The sequence below is a fragment of the Magallana gigas genome, chromosome 4, assembly GCF_963853765.1.
Source record: "Magallana gigas chromosome 4, xbMagGiga1.1, whole genome shotgun sequence".
Classification (NCBI taxonomy): Eukaryota; Metazoa; Mollusca; class Bivalvia; order Ostreida; family Ostreidae; genus Magallana; species Magallana gigas.
The window spans coordinates 19,720,375-19,736,496 of record NC_088856.1 but is presented as its reverse complement, the minus strand read 5'-3'; the positions used below and the strand labels follow the sequence as shown (position 1 = coordinate 19,736,496).

At 30.9% G+C, this 16,122-nt stretch overlaps 1 long non-coding RNA gene across 1 annotated transcript; it reads left to right on the top strand.

Annotated features, from left to right (window-relative positions):
• The first annotated feature begins 2,103 nt into the window (after positions 1 to 2,103).
• Positions 2,104 to 10,280, top strand: LOC109618528 (uncharacterized). The gene is made up of 4 exons (XR_010712881.1): positions 2,104 to 2,298; positions 5,783 to 5,849; positions 6,210 to 6,380; positions 9,962 to 10,280. It is a non-coding gene; the product is annotated as an uncharacterized lncRNA (long non-coding RNA).
• The last annotated feature ends 5,842 nt before the right edge of the window (positions 10,281 to 16,122 follow it).

The following is a 16,122-nucleotide window of genomic DNA, read 5'->3' as shown; positions in this document are numbered from 1 at the left end:
TATGTGCCACATTTTCTGTTTTACAGCATAAAATCTTCAATTCTTTAACATTGTATAGCATTTGTCGCCTTTAAATCTGTTTTGTAAAGATCCTGCCCTATACATTTTCTTTATACCGTTTACAGATGTCTGATTTTCAGATGAATAGATTTCATAATTATAACTGATTACGGTTATTTCGTTTGTGAACACTTTCATGATTTTATTATTTACTAATTCGTAAATTAAAAATAAAATGGTGGTAGTTGCAAGATCAGAAAAGGTAACATTTTCGTAATACTTACGTACCGCAGGCAACCTGCACAACTGTCAAATCTGTAAGAATTTTTTAAAAAAATTACATTGAGGTTAGCATTTTTTTAATTGAATGTTTTAAAATACACTTTCATTCTTTCAATCATGTTTTGTACGACTAGAAATTCAGACCGGATCGGCATTTATTTGTCTGAATTTCAAAATAGCAAATATAATTGGATAAGAATTCAATATAACAGGAAGACTGTTTGCTAAAAATAAACATTATATACAGCATTTCTTCGTTATTATGAGATATTTAGCATAAACTGTGACAGCCCTGGAATGATACGGTGAGTTTGGTGTTCATATTTATGGCCTATAAATACTTGGCCTAATCAATTTAGTTTGAACAGGAGAATTCAAATCGATTTTTGGTATATTAAGTACACAATAACTCACCTGCCATATTCTAGCATTCGTGATCGCCATTTAGGGCAAACAATATATCAATCTGAACGATATTTATGAGTAAAATAGAGAAAATACTAAGTTAATAAAAATTGTAATGCACTTATATGAAAAACACGCGAATTAATAGAAAAGTTTTACAAAGAATGTATCTATTTTAAACCTTTTCCGTATTCATTAGTAATTTTTAGGCTGAAAATACAATTTTGTTGTCACTCGAAAAGGTTTAGGATTTTTTTTTTCAGTTGAATAAAAATAAGCATAAAAACCGATGTCGAAGACATTTAACAAAATACTGTAGTAAAAACTATTCTTTTATCGCATACAAAATACCAACATGTTTATAATTAACTTATTTAATATGTATTTTGCACGCAATGCTAGGGCACATTTATTTTGTTCATTAGAATTCCATGCCCAATTTAATTATATGATGTTTATTTTGTTTTTGTTCCATAATACCATTTTACGTAGGTTACGTAACAATATATATTAAAATAACTTTTAGAAACCTTTCTTAACTTCCTTTTTTCTAAATAGAAAAAGAACATACATTGCAACACATGTCGAAACTTAACAATTGAAGATGTTTACTGTAAGACTTAATCAACAAACGCACAATAAATTGTTGTTTGTTATTAGTGTCATCAAAAAAATATTTGTATTCATCAGATACAATTTCAGATCAATATAATTAGATAAGAATTCAAGTTTTAACTCAATTAAGGTAGTCCTATACTCGGCACTAAATGGGCTCAATCATTAAAAGCTTAGCTTTAAATGATAGATATGCATTCTAGCAATACATATACAAAAGAAAATATGTATGATTACATGCTAGTTTGTTTGTTATCACCTCTCAGACGGGTGTACCCCCTTGCGAAAATTATTGACAGTTATGAAATTTGCCAGACGTCCGTTTTTCCTAAAAATAATTACCAATTTTGGGAAAATTAGAACATACAAAATAGAGTATAAATATTTATTTAAGCCATATTTCATCAATAATTTTGCGCAAATTTTTATAAGTAAGTACGCTTTATGGACCTGATGTATCAAAATAGAATACAAAAAATGCAATGCTAGTATCGAGTTTGGTAATCTTTTAAGACAAGTAAGTGAAATCCATTTGGAGTTCCGAATGACAAAAGAGGTGAAAAAACGCTTAACAATTTCTGAGTGCATTTTAACCAAATATGAGCGAACGCTTCAGCATTGTGAACAGTGAGCGCAAACAGAACGGAAGGGAACTGCAAAACCTTTAATGATGATCGCATGGCAAACGCACGCTGAGCGGTAGGTGAATTAACAGAAAAAAGGAAAGAAAAACGTTTCAAGGACTAAATCCACGAGCAATTTTATCAGTTAAAGGTGTCAAGCTTGTCTGAACTCATGGACGTAAAAACCGGGAATCCCCGGATTGTAATCGCTGGAATGAAACAAACAAGGAAGTCAAAAACTTAAGACAAATGCATTTGACCGTACCTGTAAATTCTGTATCTGTTTTGAACAGGAGCTAATTTCGTTTAGAGTTTTTGACTGGGTTAAACAGGAGCTCATTTTTGATGATTTTTAAGCGTTGTCTAATGTAAGGTAAGTATTAATCAGGTATTCTTGTACTGTACCAGTTATCGGCTAAGACCAGTTATCGGCTAAACTGAGGGTTCGGGTCTATAGCACGCGAATATCCGAGATTTTTTATTTCAGTCAGCTGTTTCTAATAAAGAAAAGTAAGTTTGCTTGAAAACTTTCTTCATTATGTTTTAAACATGAGCTTTAACGATCATTGTTTACCGCTGATTTACATCTTTGCACTTTCAGCTGTGGGGGAAGTGACGTAATAAGTTAAAAAAAGAATATGACCTCTTTGTGATACGTAATTATATCCCTTCTTTGATTTGACATAGAATATCAATACATATAGCATTTATTAAAGGTCATATGAAACGATATACTGACCATATTGAGTTATATACGGGAATGAGTTCATAAGTGCCTATTTAATAAGACTGACACTGTTTTTTGGATATTTTATGCAAAATGTGAGCGCCACAGTCGATCAAAATTACTTAATCGGGAAAAGGAACATTGACTTACGCGGCTTACCTCCCTTGCTTATGACGTCAGTAAGACCCAATCGCCTTATAAAGCTATGTTGTGAATACAAATATCCATGTCATTTTGCAGCATTTTAACAGAAAAAAATACTATTTTATATAAAAACTTGTATAATTATACAATAATCAACCACGTCAGTATTTTTTCTCTCAAGAAATGAAATCGTGTGCGTTTTTATTTACATGTAATAGCGTGTACATAATGATATTCAATTTCGACTGCAGGGAGAATAAATGATTTTCTTCATAGATCCACATGCAAGTATAATATATTTTTAATATAAGCATATTTATATGTTTTATTTTGATCTTTTTAATGAAATTGACAAATTCTAAAATAAGTCTGATCGTTTTTTCCCATTTGCACGTTCATGCAATTCATTAAGATTTTTTTTCTAAGCAACTTGTAGGCCTCATTGTGCCTCATTCGCTTCACGATTATATTGTTTGTTTCACTTTCAAATTCACAAATATGTTACCATTGAATTATTTTTAATTCTAAGAGAAATTTCTTCAAATGTTTTTTTTTTGAAACGTGTACTTGAATGTGCCGTGTTTTGATTTTAAAACGTGTATGTGCGGTGTTTACTCACAGATCCCTTTTATCTCACTTTCTTCCGCAATGTTTTCTTTCGGGGGTTTTTTTATCATTATTGATGCTTGTTCTTAATAAAATCTGTTGATTATCTTCACATTCGTTCACAACTATTTTTATAAAACAACCGATTTATTTTGCCGATACATTTCTAAATCCTTAAATGCCATATTTCCGCGATCTTATTTAATAAAACGTTAATACACGTGTACACAAAGTATTTTCTAAAGATATTGCTACATGTATATATCAATAAGTCAGAAATTTATATTATTTCGAAATAAAATTTATTGTTATACTTTCATGTTAAATACTGAAATCTGATTGGTTAAGACGCAGTTAATAATATTTACTATTACCCTCAGCGTTAGCAACGCACTTGGCAACGGGTAACATTAAAAAATGTTACATGCGCGAAAATTATGCGCGTACGGTTCGCTGTAGAATTCACGTTATTCCTATATAAAAGCAGTAAAATTTTCTTAAAAATTTTAAAAAAGACATTCAGTATAACAAAATAAATAGTGCCTGTTTGGGAGGATAACAGTTGAAATTGACACCCCTCGAAAACCATTGTCAACCTCCGCTTCGCGTCGGTTGACAATGGTTTTCTCGGGGTGTCAATTTCAACTGTTACCCTCCCAAACAGGCACTATTTATATAAGAATAATTTTGCGGCATTTTATAGCAGCTCTTAAATACAAACTATGTACACAATGCCTCAAACATTTTCATTGGCCTGCCTTATATACTTTTTTATGTGACAAAATAAATCAAATCAATTTAAATGCTTTAATTCCCTTTAAATGTAGCTCAATCATTATACGTACCGAAGAAGAAAATGATGTTTCTATTTCAAAAGGATAAGGATAATTCATTAATCAGCTGTAAATGTTGGAGCATTTCTTTCGTTAAATTTTCACTCCAGTACGGGATCTTCATCATGATTTTACTTTTGTGAGAAGCTAATATTAGATTTATTCATTAACGACCAATTAAAACTAAGTCATCTGTAGGCTACTTCGAAATCAAATGATCTCATTTGAAAAGAAAGACACGTTCATATATGCAAAAATTACTAAAATTTAATCGATAAACTACTGTAAAATTACACTAGTTTTAATGCATTGTTTACATCGGTGGGTCTTTGTGACGTCATAAATCCACAAAATCATGAACGATAAGCGGGCAAGAATTTTTTCAGGTGCTCAGTTTTCACGGTTATTTCTATGTAATGCAAAGGCAAAAAAATCTTACATCATGTATTTTAACATTTGTTTATACCAAGCTTTATATTCATGAAAGAAAATCATAGTGTTAAAAATCGTTTCATATGACCTTTAAGAAAAGGAACTCACTAAATTCCGAGAGATTCATGGCGCAGTTGAACGCCTGATTGTATAATTCTGCATTGATTAGCGTACGATTGTGTGTATTACCGTATGATGATAAAACAATAATTTCATGAGTTTAATTTATGTATAATAACCCCTACGACCTATAGGCTGACCCCGCAAGGAACATAATTCAATCAACACTATGCAGAATATAAAATCAACATGTACAAGGATTTTACTATGTTATTATCACGAAGCCGATTACTGGTACAGTAAATCATAAGACCTTGGCAAATTCGGTGCTTGCTAAAAAGCACAGAAACAATATGTTTTGGGTTCTAAATGATGATGCAAATTCGGTGCTTGCTAAAAAGCACAGAAACAATATGTTTTGGGTTCTAAATGATGATATAATCTAACTGATGGATAAATAAGGAGTTCACAATTTAAAGTATGAAAAGTTTTATTCCAATATATCAAGAAATAAGGAAACTCTACAAGAAAAAGTAAAATTATAGCCGATAACTGGTACAGTGCCAGTATATACAGGTACTTGTGTAAAAACTCGAGCGATCAAATTACCCCCCGAAATTCCCCTAAAAGCAAAATGCTGACTCCCTAAGAAATCCTTTGTGTGTTTTAATTTAAATGATGTGCATAATGCTATATTGATATCAATTCATATCGGTATATAGGTGTACATAAAATTTGACACATCTCAGCAATAATTGTCATATGCTTTAGACGTGCTCATATTAAAAGGTATAGGGGGATTTTTTTTTCAATTCGATAAAAATGGATTAAGTCAAAGATAAAGGATGATATAAATCATTTTTTTTAAAAGCAAAACAATAAAGCTATTGATTTGTTTCCTTGTTTCTGATAACACAGTGCAAGTGTTTATATAAACTGAAAAACATTAATAATCAATTTTTGATGAATTAAACTACGGAAAATAACATGTTTGAAGTTCGATAATTTATTTTTTTATTATTATTATTATCATTATTTATCATTTTTGTTTCCAGAAATCTTGAAATATATGGGCCAGTAATATGCTTCTCATTATTGTATCTATTACAACACTTTTCACAGGTAAGTGAAAGTGCTACATGTAAATAGAAATAAACCCAGTAATTTATTGTGGCATCGGGAACTCTTAAATTCTTACATTCGTTGGAAACTTTGAAAAAAGTCTTTAAAACATAAGCCATTAAAATATGCGATTAAAATAAAAGATCTATAACTTTTTTACAGTAAACAAATCACGTACATTTTTATACACACAACAATGTGTATCGTTGTCGGTGCACACGTATGCGAATTAATATTCTCTCTCTGACTCTTTACATCTCTCTCTCTCTCCCTCTCTCTCTCTCTCTCTCTCTCTCTCTCTCTCTCTCTCTCTCTCTCTCTCTCTCTCGTAGTCATTTCTCTTTTATATTTCAATATCAGAATGTTATGGAACTGCATCAAGTATCGCACAGACGAATTGGACAAACGCTTATTGGCAATGTAGGACGGAGGGGAAAATATTATCAAATCTGCAAACACATCCGTTATTAAATGAAAGTTATTTTTGGACAGGACATTATACTCGTTTGTCAGAGTGGATCAAAATAATAGGTATGTTTTGGTTTGAAACATTTATATCAATTACGCTAAATGATTTACACCATCAATTAAACGAGGTTTAAAAAATTGATAAAAAAAAACCTAAAGATTGTTATACGATAGCATTGAAATCTATATTTATTGCAGATTACGGATGGAGAAAATTACTAACAGCAAGAACAGCTGTTTTATAAAAACCGGTTTAAATTTGTTATCACATAGACTGTTGAGTTCAGATCGGATGCAGGAAAATTTAATCGATGAAAAATAACTCTTGAAATTTTGCTTTTTATAATAAAATCAACCTTTTTATTGAATAATTGTAAAACATAGAAGGGTTCATCGCAATGCTTTGACAAAATGTATGAAATATATTTTCTAACCGATAACACAAAAATCATTGTTTGTTACACTTAAGTAAATTTACACGATGTGATTAGTTGTTGCATTTATTGGAATTTAAAGATCACAAAATTTAACAGAAAACCTAGTAGAATGTGTTATATTAAAAGTTTAAAATCAAAGATTTTTGTTATAGATAAGTTTAAAAATCTTTGATTTTAAACTTTTAATATAACAAATGTATAAATAATAAAATAAGTCGGTTTACAAAATGTAACATGTACATAGATGAGAAAAAGTTGTAGCAAATTTTATTTTTTAAACTATACTCTGTTCTGAGTTTTTGCTTCCACCACTTTTTGACTGATATTTTGATAACCATAAATACCTTTGTGCTCAAACTACATGTACTTTCATCCACTAATATGAAAAATGTCCAGATTATCTGTTTTGAAACGCCCCCTTTACAACTTCAGGTTTCAATACACATTCAAAAATAGAGAGTCTATTGATTCAGCCTTAAATAAGCCCGGATGATGACGTTGAAAAATTGCTCTAGGTATCGCGAGTACTTCTGAATGGAGAAAAGATGTAAACATTTCCCATTATAAATCTCTGTAAGAAATTTGTTTTTATTCCCGTCAACTTTTATGAGTGAAAAATGATAATTGTTGAATGAAGGTATCATGGATATATTCCCTTTTATCGATTTCAACTGTATTTTACGGAATAAGAGTTTAACAACACAGTCAGTTAAATAGTTTCATTTTTATGGCCACGAATGCTAGTACACACTTATCCTAGTTTATCCTTATAAAGTCATAGATGGATCTGCTCTCGTGATAATATTGCCTGTACTAGCTGTCGTGGTCAATAAAGCTGACTTTAATCTGCGTTGGTAAATTCTTATACCAACATTAAAACATATAGAAGGCAGTGCGTTCCTTTACTTATACATGTTTACATAAAATCCCTCTCAAGTTAAGGTTTTTAGCTTACCTGAACCGAAGGTTCAAGTGAGCTTTTCTGATCACCCGTTGTCCGTCGTCCGTCCATCCGTCCGTCTGTCCGTACGTTTGTAAACTTTTCACATTTTCGACTTCTTTTCAAAAACCACTGGGCCAAATTTAACCAAATTTGGTAAAAAAGCATCCTTATGGTAAGGGGATGATAAATTGTTAAAATAAAGGGCAAAGCCCTTTTCAAAAGGGAGATAATTGCAAAACAGTGAGTATAGGGTGCGTGTCTTTAAAAATCTTCTCAAAAACCACTGCACCAGAAATGCCAATTTTTACACAAAAGCTTGTATATATAGTGAAGATTTTAAATTGTAAAAATCGTGACCCTCAGACCAACACTGGGGACCCAGGCGGGGTTCAAAGTTTAACTTAGAAATACATAGGAAAATGTTTTAAAAATCTTCTTCTCAAGAACCATTGCACCAGAAATGCCAATATTAACACAAAAGGTTGTATATATAGTGAAGATTATAAATTGTAAAAATCGTGACCCCCGAAGAAAAAGTGGGGCCCCATGAGGGGTTTAGATTTTAACATATAGGAAAATGTTTTAAAATCTTCTTCTCAAGAACTATAATGCAACAGTTTGGGATATTACTATGCATACATGTACATCCTTAAGTAATGTAGATTCTAATTTGTAAAAATCGTAGCTCCCGGACAATTGATTTGGCACCAAGAGGGGTTCAAAATTTAAACATTTTAAAAAACATAAAGGAACAACAATGTTATAGTTTGTGGAATTTCTATGCAATTGGTAAAATCGTGACCCCCGGACCAATACTGGGGCCCCAAGAGGGGGTCATAGTTTATAATAGAAATATAAAGGTAACATGTTAAAAAAAATCTTCTTCTCGAGAACTACAGTGCTTCAATTTGTAAGATTACTACCATACATACAACCTTGGATAATGAAGGTTCGACAGTTTTAAAATAGTGACCCCTGGACTAATACTGGGAACCCAAGATGAGTTTAAAGTTAAATGTAGAAGTATATATGGAAACTGTTTTAAAATCTTCTTCTTGAGAACTACAATGAATCAATTTGTCAGATAACTACGTAAGCATCCTCAAATAGTGTAGATTCGAAATTATAAAAGCCGTGACCTCAATGTAATACTGGGGCCCCAAAAGGTGTTCAAAATTTAGGATAGAAATATAGAGGGAAAATGTTGAAAAATCTTTTTGTAGGGAACTATAATGCTTCAGCTTGTGAGATTACTATGCAAGCGTCCTTAAATAATGTAGATTCCAAATAATTAAAGCTTTAGCACTGGACTAATACTGTGGCCCCAAGAGGGGTTCAAAGTTTAACATAGAAAGATATATTGAAAATGTTTTTAAACAGTTTTTCTCGAGAACTATAATGCTTCAGTTTGTGAGATTACTATGCAAGGATCCTCAAATTGTGTAAACTCTAATGTAGTGGAACCAAGAGTTATCTTTCTTGATGTTCTGTACAGTCTGAGAGTTATTCCTCTTGAATTGGAACTCTTCTACGTTCAGTTTTTCAGGCTATGTACGTGCGGTCCCACCGCAGTACTACACATTTTCATTCCTATGTTACTATATATGTTGTTCAAGCCAACCATAAACCTCGGACCAATACTGGGTCCCCAGTAATGTTACAAGGAACTGCTGTTCAGCTGAGCGACGTGGCCCTGGGCCTCTTTTTTAATGTTAAGATTTCCTGAACGGGTGTTTAGTTCAGAATCAATCTAAAATACCATGTTTTACAACACACATGTATAATACAAGGCACAAAGTAATATAAAAATCATTCTAGATTCTAACAACAAAGTCTTTTACACATTCAACTCAACCAGTTTTTCAAAACCCTAAGCTCTGCAATTGATAATCATTTAATGTCAAGTTTCAGAAATAATTAATAAAACTAATAAATTAGAGTGTATCCACAACTCCCTAAAAAGCTCCAATTAAAAATGCGCGCGCATCAGGAAGCCAGGTTTTATCTGGCGGCCGCCAATTCATTATCTGGCGGCCGCCAGATTCAATATTTTTCCTACGTGGCACCAACGGGCTTCCGTAGTATTTCTTTCACAGTTGTGTGTATTTATCAAAAATCATCAAAAAGTGATGGAAGCAATAACTTGGGACATACTATAATAAGCATTACTAAAGATTTTTTTCTTTTGTTTTGTTTTTAAAAACTTGACTTTGCTTTTGTATACTTGTATGTACCTAAAATTATCAACTTTAAATTTGTGGTAGGTTGTTTTGAAGAAACTTCTGTAAACCCTTTGATAAAGAAGTCCTATGATATGTATTTCCCATCGGTTGGTCGCTGTCAGGAAGTCTGCCTTGCATCCAACTATTCTGTATTTGGTGTTCAGGTAACGTTTTCTGTGTGTCAGTTGGTATAACCAATTGAAACGTTATCTTTTTTATCAAGTAAAAAGGGGGAAATCATTTGTACACATTGATTTTGAAATAACACATTTAAAAGGTCTTGATAAATAAAAGCCTCAAAATATTTGCATGATTGCATTTTGACCAACCAACGTGCATACACACACACTTCCTTATTACTTAAGGTCAGTCATTTTAATTGTCAAATAGCTTTATTTAGTAATTGCATGTAAATTATCATGTCATGAAACGAAATTATAAAGTTTGAAATATTCGGTATATTTTAATATTTTTGTGTCGAACTCATATTAAAAGATTACAGAAAATGCATTGAACTAGAGTGCAATATCCTTGTATGACGTAATGCACTACAATAATGCTAATAATTTTTTCAGGAAATTATTTTTTTTTCAATCAGTTATCGAGTTAACTGTTGTTTATAAAAATCTTGGTTTATTGTCTGATTCTGGGTCAAAACTCAATTAATATTTCATGCATTTAGAATAAGAATTACTCTGAATATTTAATTGATTTAATTGTGTGCCATTACATACTCAATTGCCAACTTTGCTTTCAAATATGTTTATACACACATCAGAGTAGCTTGATTAATTATAGGTAGCATCAGTTTCGCTGCATAAGTGTTTAATTTATACGCTAACAGTTAAAAACGAACCAATGACACTTGCAATCATTAGCAGCACGTCTCGACAATTATACATGTAAAAACAACCTGTTTACTTTTTCCAACAGTTCGACGGTTTAATGTGTAAGAGCATTTTGATAAAAATCTTAATTGATTATATATCTTAATTGTTGACAGTTAAATAAATGTGTTTGCTTGGAAAAAATACCTGGGCAGGGGAGCAGAGGTTCGAATGAATGTTCATTGTCATGTTCTGAAAATTACTCCGCCGAAACCAACATTAGATTTCAAAATGAATGTGGAGGACATCAGACTTATAATCTATTCAAATCAGGTACAATTTTGTTAACTATGATAACTTAATTGCATAGTTTTAGTTATAAGATACTGAATTATGCTATTCTTAAATCAAAGCAGATCCTGTAAATTAATTATTTGCTCATTTTGATTATTTTACTTATGCCTTACTATGTTAAATATCCTTTGAGATTAATAAAAGTCGTCTAAACACACAATGCTACTCCTAGCAATTTCTGTAGGATGTAAGATATTGCTGTTCATATGACAAATTTGCAGCAGTTTTAAGTTGGCCACTATTACATGTATTTAACATTTTATTATTAATTTACATTTTGTACTTTTTATTTTACCAGAGACGTTATATTTTAACTAGATCCCCATAACGGTATCTTAAATGATGTTTCCCTAGCATTTGGGTACATGTAATACGAAAGTGTTAATAATAAAGATTGTTTATATAAAGTAGCATTTTCTGATGTCACGACGTCAGTTACGCGTTCCGAAATAGTGCGGGCAATATAACTTGTTTATTAATATTTTGTTACACTTCACCTTGTTTAACCATGGAGCAAATTATTATATTTTGCGCCGCAGCATGTTAACCATTAAATGCCTTCTTTAGTAGTTCATATGGGTATGAAGGTAGCGACATTGTAGAAAATCTATCGATCTATCTATCTATTTACCTATCTATCTATCTATCTATCTTTCTATCTATCTATCTATCTATCTATCTATCTATCTATCTATCTATCTATCTATCTATCTATCTATCTATCTATCTATCTATCTATCATTCTCTCTCTCTCTTAACATTATCGTTAGTATGTAACTTAGCAGAAACATTTAATTTGAATCAAATAGAAGGTTATTGTACAAATAAACGGCAATCTGAATCAACATCTATAATCCGTCTTGTCATTGTGAATTAAAAAGCGATTGATCACAAAAAAGCACGTATAGTTAAAAAAATAATTATGAATTGTATGGTCAGAAAGTTCTTATAAGTTTACGGTTTCATTTCTCTTCTTTTTTTTGGACAAAATGATAAATACAGATGGGATAGCGACTCGATTTTTTAATATCAGTGGGAACGAAATCTGATTTCTTAAGAAAAGGGGAAGTAAATGCTGATATATGAATGGTATATGCAGCCTTTTGAATTATAATTAATATTTTAAAAAATCTTTCTTTGTCTGATATTAGACTTTGTACACTTGTAATTGCCTCACATCTGATGACATCGAACCACCTTTATATCATAACCAATAATTTCACACAATGACTTTTAAAAAGATACAATAACATAAAATACAAGGATTTGTGTAAATTATCTATAGTTATAGTTTGATATTTGAAATATTACAAATTCACACATTGCATTTGTTTTGCTAGCTCATAATGGTAATCTTCAGAGTGTGAACCTCATATCAAAATAAGAAAATGATTTTCTTGAATAACTTTCAACAATGATCTTATTTAATCTAGAATTATATTTGCACAATCCTAACATATAACTCTTTCTTTGATTATACGAAACATAATAGGTAATAGATATACAATCATTTTCAATAGATATGTACCTTATATATGAATTAATTTCATTTTTGTGTATATGGTTGGTTAGAACCTATCATTATTTTGACATGGTTCTTATCTAATGACCATAAATTTGAACATGAGTATCCTTGGTACATTTAAAAATACATATGCCTCCTAGATTATTGGTGGGAAATAAAATGTCAATAACATGCCTTTGGTCTTTTTTTAAAGCTGTAATATGCTGGCTGTTTTTCTAAGAAAAGGTAAATCACGCCGATGCTTCGCCAATGATAGCATTGACTATCTTAGATAATGTTGAGTCTTAATTAAGATGTACATCAATTATACAAGTTCCTCGGGCGTAAAGAAGGTGTTTGATCCTTACAATATTGATTTTTCATTTTATGTAGTAGGCACAGGATATACATCTCGCCAATGGTTTTCATCACAAATGCCTTTGATTGTTGCAATTTGTCACAAGAAATGTGCAATCTTTTTTACCATAATTTACATTTTTTATAGACGATTACGAAAAATGTTTTGCAGCATTAACAAATTAGTTATGAATGTTGAAAAGTGTGATTTTAATTAAATAATGTTAAAGAGAAATTCCTAGTCTAGGTTTTTTTTCATTTTTAGGGTCTGAAATGGTAACCTCTGCTTTAACAACAAATGGGTGTTTATTAATTCAATGTACCAAGGTTGACGCAAGGTTCATCGAGCAAGAGTGTAGTACAATAAGCGTTCAAATATGCAATAAAACGCGTAAGTAGTACTTTACATTTTGTATCTATTTATATTTCGTGTTTATTTTATGTTAAAATATAATATAATATTTAAGAAATGAATTCAATATTTATTTGTTTTATACGATATAAAATGGTTTGGGGCAGTTTACGCTTTATAAACCGCGAAGCGGTTTATAAAAAAGCGTAAACTGTAAAACGGTTTCAAACCATTTTATATCGTATAAAACTAATAAATATTGCATTCATTGCTTTTAATTTTTTTTCTCTTCATTGTAGATATAAACGGTCATTTGACCTTTAAAATGACGTAAAATTGTACAAAATTCAAACGTAACGTCAGGCGTATTGATACGTTTTTGACGTTAGTCTTACTATGACGTAGGCAACATTTTTTATACGATATAAAATAATTGTTTAGCCAATCAGAAAGCGCGTTACAACCAGAATTAAATTATAATATAAATATTTGAAATAACTGCGATCCAAAATATTATTGGAAGATACTTTTCTATTTTTGCCATCTTTCATCCAAGCATTTATGATGATATAGTTGTTTTTTTTCCCACTGTATTGTAGTTCATAAGGTATTAGTAACATTTTTTAATAAAATATTTTATGATACAACATGCATTTTAAGGTCACCTGAGTCACTCAGGTGCCCTATTGCAATTTGTCTTCGTCCGACGTCGTGCGTCGTACGGTGTGCTTCGTGCGACATGCGTTAACAATTTAACATTTTTAACATCTTTAAAACTACAAGGGCAATTGTTACTATTTTTTGTGTAAAGCATCTCCATGATGAAAGAAATCAAAATCGTGCAACGTATGGTTCTACCACCCCCGGGCTGGCATTGGTGAGACCAAATAAATAAAATAAAAAGAAGCATTCCATATTCTTCCAGTAAACTTCCACACATGTGACGTGGGGAAAAACTGAATGCATTGTAATGATGTCCATGAAGCCCTTTAACAAACTTGTGAAATTCATGGCCTGTCGGTTAGGGTTATGGTCCAAGGGGTGTGGCTAATATGGTCATATAGTAAAAGCGTATTGATTCTTGGAAAATATCCTTCTCTACTCACATATACAATGGATAAAAACTAAATGCATGGTTCTGATGTCCTTGATGCCTCCTACCTAAATTGTGAAATTCATTACCCCTGGGACAAGGGATCAGGCTGTAAGATGAAAACAATTTGTCTAAATAGTAAAAATATATTAAACCTATAAAAAAAAAATCTTTTTCACTACTCAAATTTATATTCAAGAAAAATTAGATGCATGATAATGATAAACCCTTTACCAAAATTTGTGAATTTCATGGTTCCTGTGTCAGGGGTTCAGGACCTAAGGCGGGGCCCATGTTGCCACATAGTGGATTTGTACTAATTTAATATTTGTTTGGTACATGTACCACCAAGTGGTGTGATATAAAGTCATGCTTTATTATTACGTTCATAATGTCCTGATGTTAAATGGTAAGATCTGTTGAACCCGGGCCATTGGGCAGAAGTTTAGCCGAAGGGAGGGGGGGGGGGATAAATAAGGCCATACATTGAACATGTATTTTTTCCTGAGGTAATTGCTGTTTGTCATCCATTTACAATTTTAAATTCATCTTCAAACTGCATTTTAAACTGTTACTTGATGATATTGAATTGATGGGGGTTTTATTTTAGGAAATCTACTTTACATTAACAAAATCTTCATTTCTTTTCCAAAATATGTGTAAGAAAAAATGAATTCATAATTATGTAGACCAGGTAGTCTTTTACCAAAATTGTTTTAATGTCCTTCTAGGAAAGGGTTTTGACTCAAGGGTCGGGTCAAAATAGTCAAACTGTGTTAGATTAAACCATACAATGGATGTCAGTGGGCTGTATATTATTATAAAATTTGATTTTTATGATATATTTAGTGCTATTAACATCATTTATCTTACAAAGAAACAAAAGGCTGTACAACCAAAAAAGATATGCAATGCAATTTTTCTTTGACTAATTACAAAATATGTAATTAAGGTAATGGAATTAAAACGTTTTTTTCAATTTCTAAAATATAAACATCTTTTGATAACGATTTTTTAAAAGTATTACTTTAAATGTAAGTTTAGATTAGATTTTTCATTAATTGTAACTTATATTTGGATATAAACACAAATGAAATTTATTTTTTCTATTAGAATTTGCAACATTTAGTAAAAAAATCCACTTGGTCTTTTTTTACACTATTAATTAAAGCTATTATTATACATGACTGCACATACGATGGCTCGCAATTAACGCAGTTTAAATATGCATATTGCATACTATTAAGCCTTGTGAATACGAATTTGAAATCTCAAAATAAATATTATCTGTGATTAAAACAAAACATTTTAATCATATCATATGTGTAAATTTTTTAAAGACTAGTTTGTTTATAAGGAAGTTATAATAAATACCATTAGCCCATAAACGTAATTTATAAATTTGATAATCAATAAGAGATAAGGGATTTATTTAAGATTAAAAAATTGAACTTTAGAATACGTGTACTTGTCTTATAATTTTTTTGAAATCACGTACTTTCATAATCTTTTATTATTATTATTATTAGAATTATAAAAACTACAACTTTGTAAAAAATAAATAAATAAATAACTGTATTTAACAAGTGTTGATAAGTAACGAATACTTTATTACCTATCGCGTATGCCATGAAATGCTGTGTTTCTTCCTTAAAACTATTGTTTATACTTTTACAGTTTATCATGTTTATCAGGACTGGCAATCATCGTTAGCAG